General features: G+C 40.3%; 1 non-coding gene across 1 annotated transcript; it reads right to left on the bottom strand.

Moving 5' to 3' along the window:
• Window positions 1–11,104: 11,104 nt before the first annotated feature.
• Window positions 11,105–11,179, bottom strand: TRNAF-GAA. The gene has a single exon. It is a non-coding gene; the product is annotated as a tRNA-Phe (tRNA).
• Between the last annotated feature and the right edge of the window lie 9,101 nt (window positions 11,180–20,280).

The following is a 20,280-nucleotide window of genomic DNA, read 5'->3' as shown; positions in this document are numbered from 1 at the left end:
GCGGAATCAAGACTACTATATATATGTGTGTCTCGAGCGAAATCAAAAACAGTTGTGACATTTGTGATTTCCATACCGAGGTGCTGCCTGTGTGAGGACTGATTGTAATCGCTGTTATTTCAATCTAATCAGTGTTTAAAGTGAAGATTAAGCTGTTTCTAAGTCTATTTCTTGTTTTCCGCACCTGAAATAGATCAGAACCTCTCTGAACGACTCGTTCGGGTCAACTACACGATCCTTCAAAAATATATATATATATACGATGAAACCAAATAAACAAACAAGTTTATCAAAAATAACTTTGTTTGAAAGAAATGGTTCACCAAAATAAAATAAATTGTCAAAAATAAAAAGCCTTTTAAAAACCAATGCTTTTTACGCTTTTCGCCCTTTTACTAACCACTAACCCAACCACCCACCTTTAGCCCAAGCCTAACCCTTCACTCAAAAAGTCCTCTTGATATTTACAAAGGTATATAGTTAAAAAGGAGGAGGATTTATTGCTTGGCTAGCTTATGGTAGAAGTAAGTTCCATGCCGCTCTCGAGTGATACACTAAAATACATCTTCGGCCGAGTGTTGAGTGATTCCCCGTGAGGTACGTGAACTTATATATAAATGAAATTTTAAAAAGGCATGTTATGCCCTAATAAGTAATTTATCTTATGTAATGTTTTTAACAAGTCATGACGAATAGGATTGTAAATAAATAAAAATAAAACTTAATAAAGAATCTTGGAAATCCCGACACTCTATGACAAGCCCAAAAACCTTCTCTTCTACCCATTCCATTTGGGAGTGAAAAAACCACATTATAAGGAGTTTTGCTTGAGGACAAGCAAAGATTCAAGTGTGGGGGTATTTGATGTGCACAAAATGCAACATATAAATTACATCAATTGTGGCATAAAACTAACCCTTTTATTTAGTACTAATGTTGGAAAAAGTGTGCTTTTGTCTTCCTTTTATATTTTCAGGATTAAATGAGCTCAAATAAACAAAAGAAGCAAAAACGCAGCTAAATCTAGCATAAATACAAGAAAAGGAACAAACGTGGCATGCCCGGCCTCCCGACAGCATCTTCCCAAGCAAAACAAGGAAACAGAGGGCTGAGCACGGGGGCGTGCCCAAGTGTCAGTAGAAAAGACAAAGTTGTATAAGCTTCTATTGCCCACCACGGGGCCATGCTCAGCGGACAGGGCCGTGGTCAACTATAAGATTCGCAGAATCCAGGCAAATCTTGCTAGTACAGAAACGCTTCTACCACGGGGTCGTGCTCAGTGGACACGGGGGCGTGGTCAACTAATGCAGACAAACTGCATTTAATTAAGAAAGAGAGGAGGATGGACACGGGGCCATGCCCAATGGACACGGGGCCGTGCCCGAGCTTCTGTTCAGCCTATAAATAGGAGTGCTTGGAGCTCTTGCAACTCATCCCTTGGCACACCACCTCTCTCACACTTCACCCACCACCCACCACCCACCACCATCACAACACCATCATCCGCCACCATCATCCATTGTCCATCATAGAGTGTGTGAGTCGTCTCGGGATCCAAGATTGATCGTAAGAGTTCTTGACAATCAAAGGCCATGTTTGCCTAAGTCTCTTACATCACTTGGTGAAGACAAGTGTTTAGTGTAATACTTTTTTATTTTTAATCTTTTGCACCTTTTAATTGGTTATGTATTAATGACTTTAATAACTAGTTTCTTATGTTGAAGGTGATTCTTCCTTATCTTTTGTCAGTGGTGTCTTGGCATTATTTTACTGTCTATATTAAATAAAAGATTTTCACCATTCACATCTCCACGGTCTATATGGAGGTATGTTGGCTACCTGGTCGGGGGTTAAGGGAACGGTTTGGTAAGAGTCTTGCCATTGTTCAGTGTATAGATCCTGCAAAGGACCTAGGTCAAATTTAGTAGGACCTCCTTCAATACCCACCGGTATTGGATGGCGGGGGTCCAAACTCTTCGATCCCCTCATAAGTTAAATTACTATTAAAACTTTAACACAACTACTTAGGACTGTATCCCTGCTGACTCAGACTACTTAGCCGAGGGTAATGTAACCTTTAAAACAGGGCCTACCACATTATGCATTAATAACTTAATTAATTATCTTTCAATAATCCGACCCTTTAGGATTGTATCCTTGCTGACTCAAACTACTAGGTTGAGGGTAACGTCACCTTCAAAAGAGGGGCCTACTACAATAACTAAGATAATCTCTTAAACAAGTGCAAAAGTGCGAAAATAATCAAAGGTTACACTACACACGAGTCGGATCCAAGTGATTCATCTTGTCTATCTGTTTTTACTTTTATTTTTATTTTCAGCATTTTAGTTAGTTTTATTTTTTCTAGTTTAAAAACCTTTTTCTAACATTTTGATTTGATTAGACGTTGAGGATAAACCGGTACTAAAAGCTCTTGTGTCCTTGGACGACCTCGGTATCTTACCAACACTATACTACGCTCACGATGGGTGCACTTGCCCATATGTGTGTTTAGTGTTAATAAATATCGTGTTTTATAAATTTAAAACTCGGCTAAAAAAAGTGTAAAAGGGCTTAAAATATATACCTAAATTATATTACACCTAACGCACATCAAGTTTTTGGCGCCGTTGCCAGGGACACAAGGATTTTAAGAAAGCTTAAAATCGATGGCCTAATCAGTTTTAGATTAGTTTGCATTTTAATTAGCCTGAACACGGGGCCGTGCTGCATTTTTTTTATTAAACACCCAGATACAGAGTCTGAACACGGGGTCGTGCTCACTGAACACGCCCCCGTGCTCAACAAAACCAGTAACTTTTATTCAAACGCCCAGATGCAGATCCTGAACACGGGGCCGTGTCCAGCCACTGTTTCTGTTTTTTATTTTTTGTTTTCTAGTCCCGAGACTCTGTTGTGGTCTGCTGAGTGATTCTTGTGGATCAATACTCAGGAGGCTACAACTACACCTATGAGGAGGATGATTATAGGAGAGACTATTGCACTAATTGCGGTAACCCGCACTCGGTTCAATATTACAACTCATCTCAACCATCCACTTCATACAACTATTATGAGGAGCCCAGGTATGTGCCATCGACTTCATACACCTCCTATGAAGACCAAAGGTATGAACCTTCTCCCTCATACTCATATTTTGATGAACCAAGGTATGAGCCTTCATACTCATACTTTGAGGAACCAAGATATGAGCCACCACCTTCATATGCTTATTATGAGGATCCATGGCATGAACAACCCACCTCATATGAGTACTATGAAGAACAAAATTACGACCCTTATCCTTCATATACTTACAATGAAGAACAATGGTGTGAACCATCTACTTCATATGAGTACTATGAGGAACCAAGGATCGAATAACCGGATTCAAGCCATGAGGATCCCGATCCTTTCTCTATCACCGAAGTAACCGAAAAGATACTAGGACACCTTAAAACTATTGAACGTTATATAAAAGAATCTCGCGCAAGGGAAGAGGAGTCCCGCGCAAGAGAAGAATTAACTTGTAATAATAACGAAGAAATAGTTGAAGAGGTAAAAATGGAAGAACAAATAAGTGAAAAACCGACACATGAGTTAAACAACGAAAAAGGTGAGTCCGTCAACGTAAAAAACCAAGAAGAGTCTAATTTTGAAGAAATTAATCTCTTGACACCTTCTTTTGAAAATCATTGTTTAGTACCCACTCATGCTAAGTTTTTAAAAGAGTTAAACACTAACACTAAAATTGACGAAACGGTAAGCATTAAGTTAACTAATGATCAAACCTCGCTAATAAAAGAAGACCCATTTGAAATCAACATTACACCGGTTCCATGTTCTTTTCAAAATTCATTTATTAGTAATGTCACAATTGATAAAGATCTTTGTGTTATGATGTACTGCAAAGTACATATGTTTTTAGTGTATATTTTGATCAGTTTTCGGTTATTTTGAGTCTAGTTTAGGTTAGAATTTCGATACTGCTGACGTTAAGCTTTGATTTTCAGGTCCCGTATCTTAAAGTGATGAAAAACGAGTCAAAGTGGGCAGTTTGGAGGAAATACGGGATTCGAACGCGAGTTGGAAAGCTGGAAATCAAGAAAATAATAAAATATTCATGAGAGGGGGGCGCCGCGTGACACCTAGCCCCCTCGCGTCACGTCTAGCCCCTATTTCGAAGGGTTGCTGATTTGCAGTTAGGGTTTTTGAGGAAATAATCCAAGAAACTCAAGGGAGAACCCGAATTACGAATTTCAGACTTCTTTGGGCAATCTTTGAGCATTCTTGGCTCACAATCGGAGATCCACAGGCTTTGGAATCATTGGTACGAGTCAAGGGCGAAGAATCAAAGGATCTATCGGGTTTTCTAATCCCTTGTTTTGTCGATTTCTTTCCTTGAAACTTGTTATGATGAATTCTTGTTTAGACATCTTTGAATTGTTTTCATGTTTTAGTATGCTCGGCTAAACATTTAAGCCACCTAGACTTGATGAATGGATTAATATGAAGATTTTACCGTTTTTGTTAATTGCATGATTATTATGGATTAATTGTGTTTTGTAAGAGGTTTGATTTAATAATTTGATGTATATGCATGCTTTGAGTTGGTTTATTGTTATTATTTGCTTCATATGATTCTTAGTGACGGTCTATATCACAACATAGAGTCATATTAGGGTATAGGATTTCGGTGAGTGTCTATATCACGTTAGAAAACCTTAACTCTTTAGGGAGAATTGTGCAATAACCCCTAGAAGTAATTGGTAATAATTTGCTAAGTCTTAGTGTTCCACTAGTCCTAATACCTAGAAAGTGAGGGGCTATTGGTAGGTCTTACCCGGCGAATTGCTTTAGATAGTCCTTGGAAAAGGTCATGTCTTGGTTTACCTGTCGGTTTTATTAGTCTATCAAGTCAAATTGATTACTTCAAACTACCCTAGATCTATGATTGGAAAAAAGTAGGTCAACATTAGGGTACTTACACAATAATTAGATAACTGGAAAGGCATCTAATAACCGGTAGGATTAACAGCCTAGGTAGTTCCACAGGTTTCTCCTTGAGAAGGGTCAAGGGGCTTAGTTGGTTCTTAATAGGTTTAGTACCATATGATCCCAGTTCCATAATTCATGCATTTAACTTAATCGGTAATTCTATAAAAGTGATCCAGGATTCTTGTCTAGGTGGTCTCGTTCTCATATAAGGAAAGTCCTCAGTCTTAATTCGTATTCCGTAACCCCCCCCCCAAACAAATAAACATTTTAAGTCGTGTCTGTCAGCGTCTGTCAGAGTCTAGTTTACGTGATACATAGAGTCTCGTGGTTCGATATCCGGACTTCCTAGGTTATACTACATTGATCGGTACACTTGCCGATTGTGTAGTTTTAGGTCGAGTCTAGATTTAAAGCTTTGTAGTGTCTAGTTTAGAGAGTCTAATTTGGTTAATTTTTATAGTCTGTTTAGCACACATCATGTTAACAAAATGCCCAACTACATTTTCGAAAAATTAAGTATTAGTGATTTTTCTCCACTTCAAATACCCATTTTTCTATCCAATCGGAAATTAATAAAGTCACTCGGTGTAGTTGAGGATGTCTTGGTTCAAACAAATCAAACGGTAATCCCAACCGACTTTGTCATCCTCGATGATGCTCCTCTAGTGTTGGGACGACCTTTTGAAAAAACCCACGAAGCTTTGAAAAATCGGAAGCACAACAATCTACCCATTCAATTAGGGGCATTCAAAAAAAAGTGTCGACCTTGAGCGATCAATGAAATATCCATTCGGCAATGACGACCCCCTAATTGAAGATGAGCCCGAACCACCCGATAAGGTGGGTCTAGCCAAGGACCTTTATAAACGTGGCGCACCACCAAGGCATTCCGCGGAACTATCCTTAGTTTAGTTTAGAATATTTTTTTATGCTTTCTACTTTAGTTTTAATTTTCAGGAATAAAAACACACTCGGGATGGTGAAGGATATTAAGGGAAGCTTGAACCAACAACCCATGCACAAAAACAGAGCCTCTCAACAATTTTTCTTCATTACAGCAAATCAGCACGGGGCCGTGCTCAACCCAACACGCCCCCGTGCCCGAAAATCTACAGAAAATGCCCAGTTCAGGTAACTGGACACGGGGCCGTGCTCACTGAACACACCCCCATGCCCAGCCTTCTGTTTACTTTTGGTACTGGCAGTCTAGACACTGGGCCATGCTCAGCCCACACCACCCCGTGTTCAGCTACCCAGTAACATAAAATCTTGTTTTTAACCCACTTTTACACATTTTAATCAACCGAAAAACTTATTTTGGGACACATTGAGGACAATGTGTAATTTAAGTGTGGGGGGGTGCTAAAACCTTGAATTTTGCAAGTCCTAATTACAAGCCTTACACAAAACTCTATTGGAACCGCCAAATTTTTTTCAAAAACTTTTCTTTTTTTTACTTGTCTTGGTTTAGTTTGGGAATTACAAGATCTAAAAAGGTTATATTTTTACAAATTTACAACTGATAGTGTCGTGATAAAAAGAACCAACATAAGAAAATTATGAAACGACATGACAAACCTCGTTAAAGTTTGATTATATATACTTGATCACATAAAAACCCATTCCCACAAAAGTGAGTTATCAGCCTTTATTGAGCATACAAATACATGTCTTTAAACTAAATGCTCATTTTTCGTTTCTTGTGTTAATAGCCGCTTGGTTTCTTACGACTCTAGAAATTTCCATGATGATACATTCCCGGTCCTTACCAACTTAAACTCAAGTAAGTAAATGATGGAGGCATTAGGACTAACCCTTTTTCTTTCTACACCATTATTTTTCTTTTTTTACCACCTACCCAAAATCCCCCTAGTTAACCCCTTTGAGCCTAAATCTTTTCATTTCTTAACCCAAAACACACACCCTTTTTACCCACCTAAACCCTTTTTCATTTTAACCCTTTCTTTTAGTAACAAAGCTCGGTTTTTCTTATGACTTAATATATATATATATATATATATATATGTATGTATGATGATAATGAAACCAAATAAACAAACAAGTTTATCAAAAATAACTTTGTTTGAAAGAAATGGTTCATCAAAATAAAATAAATTGTCAAAAATAAAAAGTCTTTCAAAACCAATGCTTTTTACGCTTTTCGCCCTTTTACTAACCACTAACCCAACCACCCACCTTTAGCCCAAGCCTAACCCTTCACCCAAAAAGTCCTCTTGATATTTACAAAGGTATATAGTTAAAAGGAGGAGGATTGATTGCTTGTCAAGCTTATGGTAGAAGTAAGTTCCATGCCGCTCTCGAGTGATTCACTAAAATACATCTTCGGCCGAGTGTTCAGTGATTCCCCGTGAGGTATGTGAACTTGTATATAAATGAAATTTTAAAAAGGCAAGTTATGCCCTAATAAGTAATTTATCTTATGTAATGTTTTAATAAATCATGATGAATAGGATTGTAAATAAATAAAAATAAAACTTAATAAAGAATCTTGGAAATCCCAACACTCTATGACAAGCCCAAAAACCTTCTCTTCTACCCATTCCATTCGGGAGTGAAAAAACCACATTATAAGGAGTTTTGCTTGAGGACAAGCAAAGATTCAAGTGTGGGGGTATTTGATGTGCACAAAATGCAACATATAAATTACATCAATTGTGGCATAAAACTAACCCTTTTATTTAGTACTAATGTTGGAAAAAGTGTGCTTTTGTCTTCCTTTTGCATTTTCAGGATTAAAAAAGCTCAAATAAACAAAAGAAGCAAAAAGGCAGCTAAATTTAACATAAATACAATAAAAGAACAAACGTGCCATGCCCGGTGTGACAACCCGAATTCCCGAGGTTAGTATTATTCTATTCCACGACTCTTTTGTTGAATTCACATATTCTTGGCATCTTGAAAGATCATTGTGCTAGTGGGATTATGTTACAAACTTGTTACTGATTAACGCATTAAACATTTGATACTAATCCTTCGACCTAAGACATCTTTCGACTGGAGACATCTTTCGACTGGAGGCCATCTTTCGACTGGAGGCTATCTTTCGACCAACATAGGAGCTTTTGACCTAAGATCCTTCGATGATCTTTCGGCCCAGTGTTGGGCTAACTGAATAAGTAAGAAGCGGCCCACTTGTTGGGCTTTGGCCTTATGATTGCTATATACGTGATGCCATATAACTAAAGAATCAAAACCCTATTTTTCTCAACATACGTGCGGCAGGAAACCCCCCTGTTCGAAGACTTCATCCTAATTAAATCAGAATTTCGGTTAGTGGCTCTCATCTAATAATCCTTATTGATGTATGTTAGTGAATGTGTAATTGTTGTGATTATTAGGATGTGTGCTTCATATGCTTGTTATGATTGATTGAGTAATATGTGATTAGACGTAGATGAATGTAACTGATTATAGATGTGGTTGATGTTTGAAATCCGAAGAGTTGATGATAGCGCTCATACAATTGGCTTTCACATATGTGCGATAGATATTGTTCATCTGAATCGGATTGTTCATATTGTAATCGGCTGGTATGTATGTTTTGGAAAATACTTACGTTAATCGGATTGTTATGCCATGGATTCGAGTATTGGTCTTGATTAGTTATGAACTTGTCGTGTTTTAAAGTTAACCTGATTGAATGTAAATAGGTTGTGTTCATGTATGGTTCGATTAGGGTTCTTGAGAAACAATTGAGATCTGCCTGTTTGATCGATGACGTGCTGAAACTGTTAGGAATTGATAGTTGACCGGAAGATAACTGTTGACCGAAGGTAACAGTTGACCGAAAGATAACTATGATCGAAAGATATGTGTGACCGAAAGATATGTATGACCGAAAGATATGTGTGACCGAAAGATATGTGTGAATCGAAGGATATGTGTATCGAAGGATATGTGTATCGAAGGATATGTGTGAATCGAAGGATATGTGTGAATCGAAAGATATTGAGGGGTTATGAACATACTTTAAATGTTGGAGTTTGTGCGTGATTAGTTGGTATACCATGCCTAGTGATGAATATTAACACTTGTATTCGTGTACACTAACTGATGATTAAATGTGTAATGATACGTGTTGTGCTTGTATGTAAACTGATTGTTATGTGTAACTATGATAGGGCTTGGTAAAACACTGTTGTGAAACGAGTAATTAATTCTACCGAGCAAACCAAGGTGAGTTCACTACATTCGAGCATGCGTCCCAGTGGTTGGGGACAGTCAGTGGGTATCCCATGGGGGGAATGAGTCTTTGGGTAAAAACGAGTATATTGGTTAATATTCTCACCTATCATCTTTTGTAAGTCCCTCATCGGGTATTAGTTAGTAGCGCTACTTAGGTTTGGCACCCTCACCCCGCTCCTGTAGAGGACGGAGGTGAACTAATGACCCAGTCTGGCCCAGTACTAGATAGGAGTACGTGGGAAGGGCAGTCGTGTATTTCAGGAGCCGTCATTGTTCGGAAATGAGATATTAACAATATTACTTGCATTGGTTATTGGACTGTTTTACATACAACGGGTAACAAACGTTTTCTAAAACTGTGAACTCGCCAGCTTTGTCTGATACACGTGTTACATGCTCGCAGGTCGTTAGGTATCTTGGAATTGGGAAGCTTGCTATCTGGGAGTGCTGGAGTGGTCATGGATCGAGGCTCTTGGATTAAATTACATTTGATACATTGGTTTAAGCGTTATTATGAAACAATTGCTAAACAACTTATTACATGCTTCCGCTACACAATTTTTGAGAATTAATATTATGTTGACAACTTATTTTGGTAAATTAATGTCATGACTTATTTAAATATTTATCATTGGTTCAATGTGATTGGTGGCTCGAACTCTGATGCATAACACGCCTCGCGGGGTTTCCGCAGGTGAAATTTTGGGGGTGTTACAGTTGGTATCAGAGCCACTGGTTATAGTGAACTAGGTTTTAAAACGTTTTATAAAACCAGACTATAACCGAACAACTTCGAAAATCGATCATGACACTCAGCTCCAGATTGCAAGGTTCGTTTCCCTCTCATTTATACATTACTTGTTTAACAGTCACACACTCACAACGCATATGAACTGAAACAATTAGCACCATAGTGACTTGATAGCGTGACCCCACACATCGACTCATGCGAGCCATAGACCTGGGATATCATCTGTTGTGTTGTTTGAACGGGGGAAACCTTGAGCGCGAGCTAAGAAGCACTGAGATAAGCATGCAAATTGCCTTCTTATTATGGGTGCACACTTAATAATAACGCGGGGTGCATGCAAGTCCCAGTGAGACTTATCGAGCGTGAGGAGGGTTCTGCCCTACTATGTGTGAACCTGGTAGTACGTAAATATCAGCATGATACTTGACTCTCATCTCGTTTCGACTTCTAAATCGGTTTATTCCCAACTATAGAAACATGAGTGAACGAGGACACGGATGTGGTAACATCACCATGACTCAGGCTGAGTTGACTGACCTAATCAACACCCGCGTGACTGAGGCTTTAGCAGCCTATCAAGCTGGTACGGAATGTACCAAGTATTCTTACCCTCATATTGTGTACACGAACTTTTCACTTCTCATCAAACTTTTACGAACCTCGACGTTAACAAACATTGCCTGAACACTCATCAGAACACCTAGCAAACTGCGTAGAATGTTAGGTGCTTGTGCGAACGTCCCTGAGTTGGATGTAGTAGCGTCGAATGAATGGTTATTACCTTCCTCACTTATCTTCATTTGAACCTAACACACTAACGCCCTAAATCTCGAAGTGCGATCACTCTTGCAACACTCTTGAAACACACTGGGGATAATTCGAATCACTTGCTGGAATGATGAACAAAAGGGTGAGTGTAGTATCCTACCGACTTCAGCATTTGGACGACCCCGATTACCAGCAACGAACACCAGCGAACTGACTCCAATCTAAGTTTTAACTCTGGTCAGTAACTCGTGGGAGTCAACTGTTACAAACCAATCTGAACTTTAGCAGTGATAACAGATTCTAGTGTGGAATGTGTAACTTCCAGCACCACGAGTAGCTCCTTGGAACTCGGCACGAAGTGTGAAGAGAGGAAAATTGTGATGCGGTGAACGTGGATCGAACACGTGACCTTCAGATCTTCAGTCTGACGCTCTCCCAACTGAGCTATCCTACTGTGTACAATTAGAGCAACAGTATTCGTGACAACCAGGTACTTGTAATAGTAGCCTACTGTATGGAAATGAAGGTGCTTTCGGCATGTATTGGACGTCGATAATTCAAAAACGACCACAACCACGAGAGCGATGTCAATACGGGAGGAATCCGCGTGACTGTAACAATTGCACCGGCAGTGGTGCTCACGGAAAGGAAGTTAGGATTGATGTGGGCAACGATAGGACAATAACAACATGGTGGTTTGGTTGGGTAGTAAATCGCTTCGCCCCAATTCTGTTTAACCCTGATGATTCGCAAAACCAAACATGTTATGGAACCGGCCGATGGCAAGTCAACTGCGACCGCACATGCTAGTTGGGACGCAAACTCGACCCTACAAGAGACAGGTATTCGACACCGGTCTCACTTCTACTATCCTTGGTGATTACGATGCAGTAGTCAGTGATGGTTCATTAACTAGATAAATCGCTCAGACGCATCCTGTGAGAAGAAATTTAACGTCACCCTATGCATTGAAGTACCAGAGTGGTGAGAAGGTTAGCATCATGTCAGTAATGACAGCCCCGAAAGCGTCTATGAAAGGATGACCTCGCTGTAATAGCAACTAACCCTAATGATCAGGCTAATTGCGATGGGATTGAGGATCCATCAATTGTTGTGACCCATCTCAATGTGCAACTAGATGAACTCTCAGACCTATTACCACAAATATTAGTTGGAAACACAGTGATCTCACGTTAGAGGAAGCTCCGAACACTCGTACTCTTATCGCCTTGCACCGGGAGGGTTGCAATAACTGTATAAGCTACTCCGAGAACTGTTGGACAGTAGTTTTGACAGACCTAGTTTTCGCTTGGGAAACCCCATTTATATCCGTGGAGATAAACCATTTCGTATGCGTACTGGTTATCGAGAACTCAACAGAGTGGCAACCAGGGACTGTTTGCCCTACCATGTATTGGCAAACTTATCGACGAGTTGCGAGAGTCAAGCTCCCATTCGAGGATTGGCTAACGAATGAACTATCATTAGACGGAAGTCCAATAGAATAATGCTTTTATAACAGCACATCAAACACAATACGGCCAGCGCGACTTCGTGCACCATGACCATTGAGATAATCAACACACCAGCAGCTCATGGACCACAAGAATCGACCGTCTTTATTGATGACGTTTTGGGTCATTCCCTGGGGGAAAGGACATCATGGACGACATCTGTAGCTTATCTCAGAGCTCCTGAGGGAAGAGTCATTACGTGTGAAGTCTGGTTGAATGTAACATCTAGATTTGGGGAATGTATTTGATCATGTAAACAACGAAGTGGGAACACGTGTGGATCGTGCTAGGATCCATTTTATTAGAAACTGATTTGGCACCCAAGACCCCTTCGAGGGTACAACCATTTCTTGGTTTTAGTGGATGCTGCTGTAGGTTCATCACATGACTTGCAAATATCGCGCAGCTTAACTTCCTTAGGCGCAGCAGAGTGTTGTGTTCGTGAGAGACAGAACAGGAGAACGTCTTTTCACCTTTCTAATTCCGATGCTTCAACGTACTCAAAATCGTCTTTGCCTGAGGGTGCAAGTGATCTAGTGGCATACCACGATTGTTCGAATCAGAGTTCTAGTTACACGCCAATGCAATACGAGGCCGTGACGGCTTACGTAATGGAGTTACAAAGAAGAACAGCACGACACACACAACCGGTAGTAGGAATCGTGGTCTTTGGATTCACTTGGAGGCGTTACTTGGGCGGTACCGAACGCGTTACTTAGACCGATCACAAGGGCCTCCCGTGTACCCTGGCTACGAAAGAAGCTTTATCAAATGATGAGAACACTGGACGGAACTCTTGGATGATTACGACCGTGAGACTTGAACGTGCATGACCTTACAGTTCGCTATCCACCCTAACCCACCTGACCAGACTCACCTAGTTCGAAGTGAAAACCTGATGGAGGAGAATTCACAAGCTGGGTTCATGCAAGCCATGGAGAAGCAACTTTTGACAAGGCGGACGATATTCATTAGCTCATGAAACAGATGTGGATCCCACTATACAGCAGCTGTATGGAACTCATACTGGGCAAGGCACACCGACTCCGACGTTTCAGTAGTCTGGACTTGATAGGAGATATTAGGATTTTAAGCCTCGTATGAATGACCGGGCAGGAAGGCCCCATAGCACTACATGTGAACGATGTTGGACATGCGCGAAAGTCAAGGTGGAACCCCGGAAACCTACTTGTTTGGGCAGTAACCAGAAACACCCGTATGGAAACGAGAACAAACACCATGAATTTGTCTTTGATCTACCTAAAACTCAGAACGGAACCGATATCACCTGGTGATCGTAAATTGCCTCACGAAACCAGCGCACTCCCTTACAATCTAGAAAACTAGCGGGTCTTCACAAGCTGTGGATGTTCTTCTGAGAGAGGCGGTCTCAAGCACGAGGTGCCAACTCCTGTTACTTCCGATTTTGGAACCATACCTGATGTATGACAGGCAATACACGGTACCCTCGGTTTACGTCTGGGCATGGACATATAGTATCACCGTGGGGGCAAACGATCAGAGTAAACGAACCATCCCTGCACACGAGGACATGCTGTGAGCATGTGTATGGCTAACTTTAGTAGAACTGGAAGGACTCTTATCTTTGGGTGAGTTCTACAGCAGCTGTTACCGTATAAGTATGCATATAACCTTGTTTGGGGCAACGCTTGGACAGTAACACTAATCTCCTTGTTGAATTAAGGTGGGTGATAACTAATCGCAGAACCAGGATTTGAGCTCAAAACCCTTGAAGATTGTTAGATCGGAAATTGTTTGATGGCAACGCGTAACTTCTAGGAAAAACTGATAAGCTCAAGAAACTCTGGAAGTTTGTTGTGGACGAGAGTGTCATAATCGAAAGTATCACCCTAGAAGGGTGCGATACGCTATAGTAAACATGGTAATCGTAGTTTTCGACGCGTGGGAACATTCGAATTTCTGGAATAAAACGGTGACATGGCTCACAAACTCGGGCTAATTGATGGAGTGGGATAACTGTCGTAATGGTATGTATGCCATGGATGTAGGACTGTGTTGTCCGATGAAAACCCTTATGATACCCTGGTCGGAATATGAAGTCATCGGAACAGTTGTATTTATCAGGGAACCTATCGAAAACACGGACTAAGGAGTCAAGGTTTGCTAGCATAAGTTGTAAGACAATCGTGTGGATTTGTTAAACCTCAATACGTGGACTGGAGTTGACATAGGAATGTAAGGATTTGTCGAAACTTTAATATCCTCAATGGTTCAAGAGGTTGAACCAACCATGGTTATCACTGGTGAATTTCGGGACGAAATTCCTCTTCAAGTTGGGGATGATGTAACACCTGAGGAAAATCCAGAGCAATCTTGAATTGCCACTTCACTCTCTCGTACTTACTTGTCAAATTTCGGGACGAAATTTCTTTCAAGTTGGGGATGATGTGACAACCCGAATTCCCGAGGTTAGTATTATTCTATTCCACGACTCTTTTGTTGAATTCACATATTCTTGGCATCTTGAAAGATCATTGTGCTAGTGGGATTATGTTACAAACTTGTTACTGATTAACGCGTTAAACATTTGATACTAATCCTTCGACCTAAGACATCTTTCGACTGGAGACATCTTTCGACTGGAGGCTATCTTTCGACCAACATAGGAGCTTTTGACCTAAGATCCTTCGATGATCTTTCGGCCCAGTGTTGGGCTAACTGAATAAGTAAGAAGCGGCCCACTTGTTGGGCTTTGGCCTTATGATTGCTATATACGTGATGCCATATAACTAAAGAATCAAAACCCTATTTTTCTCAACATACGTGCGGCAGGAAACCCCCCTGTTCGAAGACTTCATCCTAATTAAATCAGAATTTCGGTTAGTGGCTCTCATCTAATAATCCTTATTGATGTATGTTAGTGAATGTGTAATTGTTGTGATTATTAGGACGTGTGCTTCATATGCTTGTTATGATTGATTGAGTAATATGTGATTAGACGTAGATGAATGTAACTGATTATAGATGTGGTTGATGTTTGAAATCCGAAGAGTTGATGATAGCGCTCATACAATTGGCTTTCACATATGTGCGATAGATATTGTTCATCTGAATCGGATTGTTCATATTGTAATCGGCTGGTATGTATGTTTTGGAAAATACTTACGTTAATCGGATTGTTATGCCATGGATTCGAGTATTGGTCTTGATTAGTTATGAACTTGTCGTGTTTTAAAGTTAACCTGATTGAATGTAAATAGGGTGTGTTCATGTATGGCTCGATTAGGGTTCTTGAGAAACAATTGAAATCTGCCTGTTTAATCGATGACGTGCTGAAACTGTTAGGAATTGATAGTTGACCGGAAGATAACTGTTGACCGAAGGTAACAGTTGACCGAAAGATAACTATGATCGAAAGATATGTGTGACCGAAAGATATGTATGACCGAAAGATATGTGTGACCGAAAGATATGTGTGAATCGAAGGATATGTGTATCGAAGGATATGTGTATCGAAGGATATGTGTGAATCGAAGGATATGTGTGAATCGAAAGATATTGAGGGGTTATGAACATACTTTAAATGTTGGAGTTTGTGCGTGATTAGTTGGTATACCATGCCTAGTGATGAATATTAACACTTGTATTCGTGTACACTAACTGATGATTAAATGTGTAATGATACGTGTTGTGCTTGTATGTAAACTGATTGTTATGTGTAACTATGATAGGGCTTGGTAAAACACTGTTGTGAAACGAGTAATTAATTCTACCGAGCAAACCAAGGTGAGTTCACTACATTCGAGCATGCGTCCCAGTGGTTGGGGACAGTCAGTGGGTATCCCATGGGGGGAATGAGTCTTTGGGTAAAAACGAGTATATTGGTTAATATTCTCACCTATCATCTTTTGTAAGTCCCTCATCGGGTATTAGTTAGTAGCGCTACTTAGGTTTGGCACCCTCACCCCGCTCCTGTAGAGGACGGAGGTGAACTAATGACCCAGTCTGGCCCAGTACTAGATAGGAGTACGTGGGAAGGGCAGTCGTGTATTTCAGGAGCCGTCATTGTTCGGAAATGAGATATTAACAATATTACTTGCATTGGTTATTGGACTGTTTTACATACAACGGGTAACAAACGTTTTCTAAAACTGTGAACTCGCCAGCTTTGTCTGATACACGTGTTACATGCTCGCAGGTCGTTAGGTATCTTGGAATTGGGAAGCTTGCTATCTGGGAGTGCTGGAGTGGTCATGGATCGAGGCTCTTGGATTAAATTACATTTGATACATTGGTTTAAGCGTTATTATGAAACAATTGCTAAACAACTTATTACATGCTTCCGCTACACAATTTTTGAGAATTAATATTATGTTGACAACTTATTTTGGTAAATTAATGTCATGACTTATTTAAATATTTATCATTGGTTCAATGTGATTGGTGGCTCGAACTCTGATGCATAACACGCCTCGCGGGGTTTTCGCAGGTGAAATTTTGGGGGTGTTACACCCGGCCTCCCGACAGAATCTTCCCAAGCAAAACAAGGAAACAGAGGGCTGAACACGCCCCGTGCTCAATGAGCACGGGGGCGAGCCCAAGTGTCAGCAGAAAAGACAAAGTTGTAGAAGCTCCTATTGCCCACCACGGGGTCGTGGTCAACTATAAGATTCGCAGAATCCAGGCAAATCTTGATAGGACAGAAACGCTTCTGCACACGGGGTCGTGCTCAACGGACATGGGGGCGTGGTCAACTAATGCAGACAAACTGCATTTAATGAAGAAAGAGAGGAGGATGGACACGGGGACGTGCCCAATGGACACAGGGCCGTGCCCGAGCTTCTATTCAGCCTATAAATAGGAGTGCTTGGAGCTCTTGCAACTCATCCCTTGGCACACCACCTCTCTCACACTTCACCTACCACCCACCACCATCACAACACCATCATCCGCCACCATCATCCATTGTCCATCATAGAGTGTGTGAGTCGTCTCGGGATCCAAGATTGATCGCAAGAGTTCTTGACAATCAAAGGCCATGTTTGCCTAAGTCTCTTACATCACTTGGTGAAGACAAGTGTTTAGTGTAATACTTTTTTATTTTTAATCTTTTGCACTTTTTAATTGGTTATGTATTAATGACTTTAATAACTAGTTTCTTATGTTGAAGGTGATTCTTCCTTATCTTTTGTCTGTGGTGTCTTGGCATTATTTTACTGCCTATATTAAATAAAAGATTTTCACCATTCATATCTCCACGATCTATATGGAGGTATGTTGGCTACCTGGTCGGGGGTTAAGGGAAACGTTTGGTAAGAGCCTTGCCATTGTTCAGTGTATAGATCCTGCAAAGGACCTGGGTCAAATTTAGTCGGACCTCCTTCAATACCCACCGTTATTGGATGGCGGGGGTCCAAACTCTTTGATCCCCTCATAAGTTAAACTACTATTAAAACTTTAACCCGGCTACTTAGGACTGTATCCCTGCTGACTCAGACTACTTAGCCGAGGGTAACGTTACCTTCAAAAGAGGGGCCTACCACATTATGCATTAATAACTTAATTAATTATCTTTCAATAATCCGACCCTTTAGGATTGTATCCTTGCTGACTCAAACTACTGGGTTGAGGGTAACGTCACCTTCAAAAGAGGGCCTACTATAATAACTAAGATAATCTCTTAAACAAGTGCAAAAGTGCGAAAATAATCAAAGGTTACACTACACACGAGTCGGATCCAAGTGATTCATCTTGTCTATCTGTTTTTACTTTTATTTTTATTTCAGCATTTTAGTTAGTTTTATTTTTTCTAGTTTAAAAACCTTTTTCTAACATTTTGATTTGATTAGACGTTGAGGATAAACCGGTACTAAAAGCTCTTGTGTCCTTGGACGACCTCGGTATGTTACCAACACTATACTACGCTCACGATGGGTGCACTTGCCCATATGTGTATTTAGTGTTAGTAAATATCGTGTTTTATAAATTTAAAACTCGGCTAAAAAAAGTGTAAAAGGGCTTAAAATATATACCTATATTATATTACACCTAACGCACATCAAGTTTTTAGCGTCGTTGCCGGGGACACAAGGATTTTAAGAAAGCTTAAAATCGACGGCCTAATCAGTTTTACAAAACTTTTTCAAAACGCGCGCACATTTCTCTGCATTTTAGTTTAGTTTGCATTTACAGTAGCCTGAACACGGGGCCGTGTTCACTGAACACGGGGCCGTGCTCCATTTTTTTATTAAACACCCAGATACAGAGTCTGAACACGGGGTCGTGCTCACTGAACACGCCCCTGTGCTCAACAAGACCAATAACTTTTATTCAAACGCCAAGATACAGATCCTGAACACAGGGCCGTGTCCACTGAACACGGGGCCGTGTCCAGCCTCTGTTTCCGTTTTTTATTTTTTGTTTTCTGGTCCCGAGACTCTGTTGTGGTCTGCTGAGTGATTCTTATGGATCAATACTCAGGAGGCTACAACTACACCTATGAGGAGGATGATTATAGGAGAGACTATTGCACTAATTGCGGTAACCCGCACTCGGTTCAATATTACAACTCATCTCAACCATCCACTTCATACAACTATTATGAGGAGCCCAGGTACGAGCCATCGAGTTCATACACCTCCTATGAAGACCAAAGGTATGAACCTTCTCTCTCATACTCATATTTTGATGAACCAAGGAATGAGCCTTCATACTCATACTTTGAGGAACCAAGATATGAGCCACCACCTTCATATGCTTATTATGAGGATCCATGGCGTGAACAACCCACCTCATATGAGTACTGTGAAGAACAAAATTACGACCCTTATCCATCATATACTTACAATGAAGAACAATGGTTTGAACCATCTACTTCATACAAGTACTATGAGGAACCAAGGATCGAACAACCGGATTCAAGCCAAGAGGATCCCGATCCTTTCTCTATCACCGAAGTAACCGAAAAGATATTAGGACACCTTAAAACTGTTGAACGTTATATAAAAGAATCTCGCGTAAGGGAAGAGGAGTCCCGCGCAAGAGAAGAATTAACTTGTAATAATATCGAAGAAATAGTTGAAGAGGTAAAAATGGAAGAACAAATAAGTGAAAAACCGACACATGAGTTAAACAACGAAAAAGGTGAGTCCGTCAACGTTAAAAACCAAGAAGAGTCTAATTTTGAAGAAATTAATCTCTTGACACCTTCTTTTGAAAATCATTGTTTACTACCCACTCATGCTAAGTTTTTAAAAGAGTTAACACTAACACTAAAATTGACGAAACGGTAAGCATTAGGTTAACTAATGATCAAACCTCGCTAATAAAAGAAGACCCATTTGAAATCAACATTACACCGGTTCCATGTTTTTTTCAAAATTCATTTATTAGAAATGTCACAATTGATAAAGATCTTTGTGTTAACATAATGGCCAACTACATTTTCGAAAAATTAAGTATTAGTGATTTTTCTCCACTTCAAATACCCATTTTTCTATCTAATCAGAAATTAATAAAGTCACTCGGTGTAGTTGAGGATGTCTTGGTTCAAACAAATCAAATGGTAATCCCAACCGACTTTGTCATCCTCGATGACGCTCCTCTAGTGTTGGGACGACCTTTTGAAAAAACCAACGAAGCTTTGAAAAATCGGAAGCACAACAATCTACCCATTCAATTAGGGGCATTCAAAAAAAGTGTCGACCTTGAGCGATCAATGAAATATCCATTCGGCAATGACGACCACCTAATTGAAGATGAGCCCGAACCACCCGATAAGGTGGGTCTAGCCAAGGACCTTTATAAACGTGGCGCACCACGGTGGCATTCCGCGGAACTACCTTAGTTTAGTTTAGAATAATTTTTAATGCTTTCTAGGTTAGTTTTAATTTTCAGGAATAAAGACACACTCGGGATGGTGAAGGATATTAAGGGAAGCTTGAACCAACACCCCATGCACAAAAACAGAGCCTCTCGACAATTTTTCTTCATTACAGCAAGTCAGCACGGGGCCGTGCTCAACCCAACACGTCCCCGTGCCCGAAAATCTACATAAAATGC

The sequence above is a fragment of the Helianthus annuus genome, chromosome 2 (assembly GCF_002127325.2).
Source record: "Helianthus annuus cultivar XRQ/B chromosome 2, HanXRQr2.0-SUNRISE, whole genome shotgun sequence".
Lineage (NCBI taxonomy): Eukaryota > Viridiplantae > Streptophyta > Magnoliopsida > Asterales > Asteraceae > Helianthus > Helianthus annuus.
The sequence above is the reverse complement of the archived record's forward strand: the minus strand, read 5'-3'. Positions and strand labels throughout refer to the sequence as shown.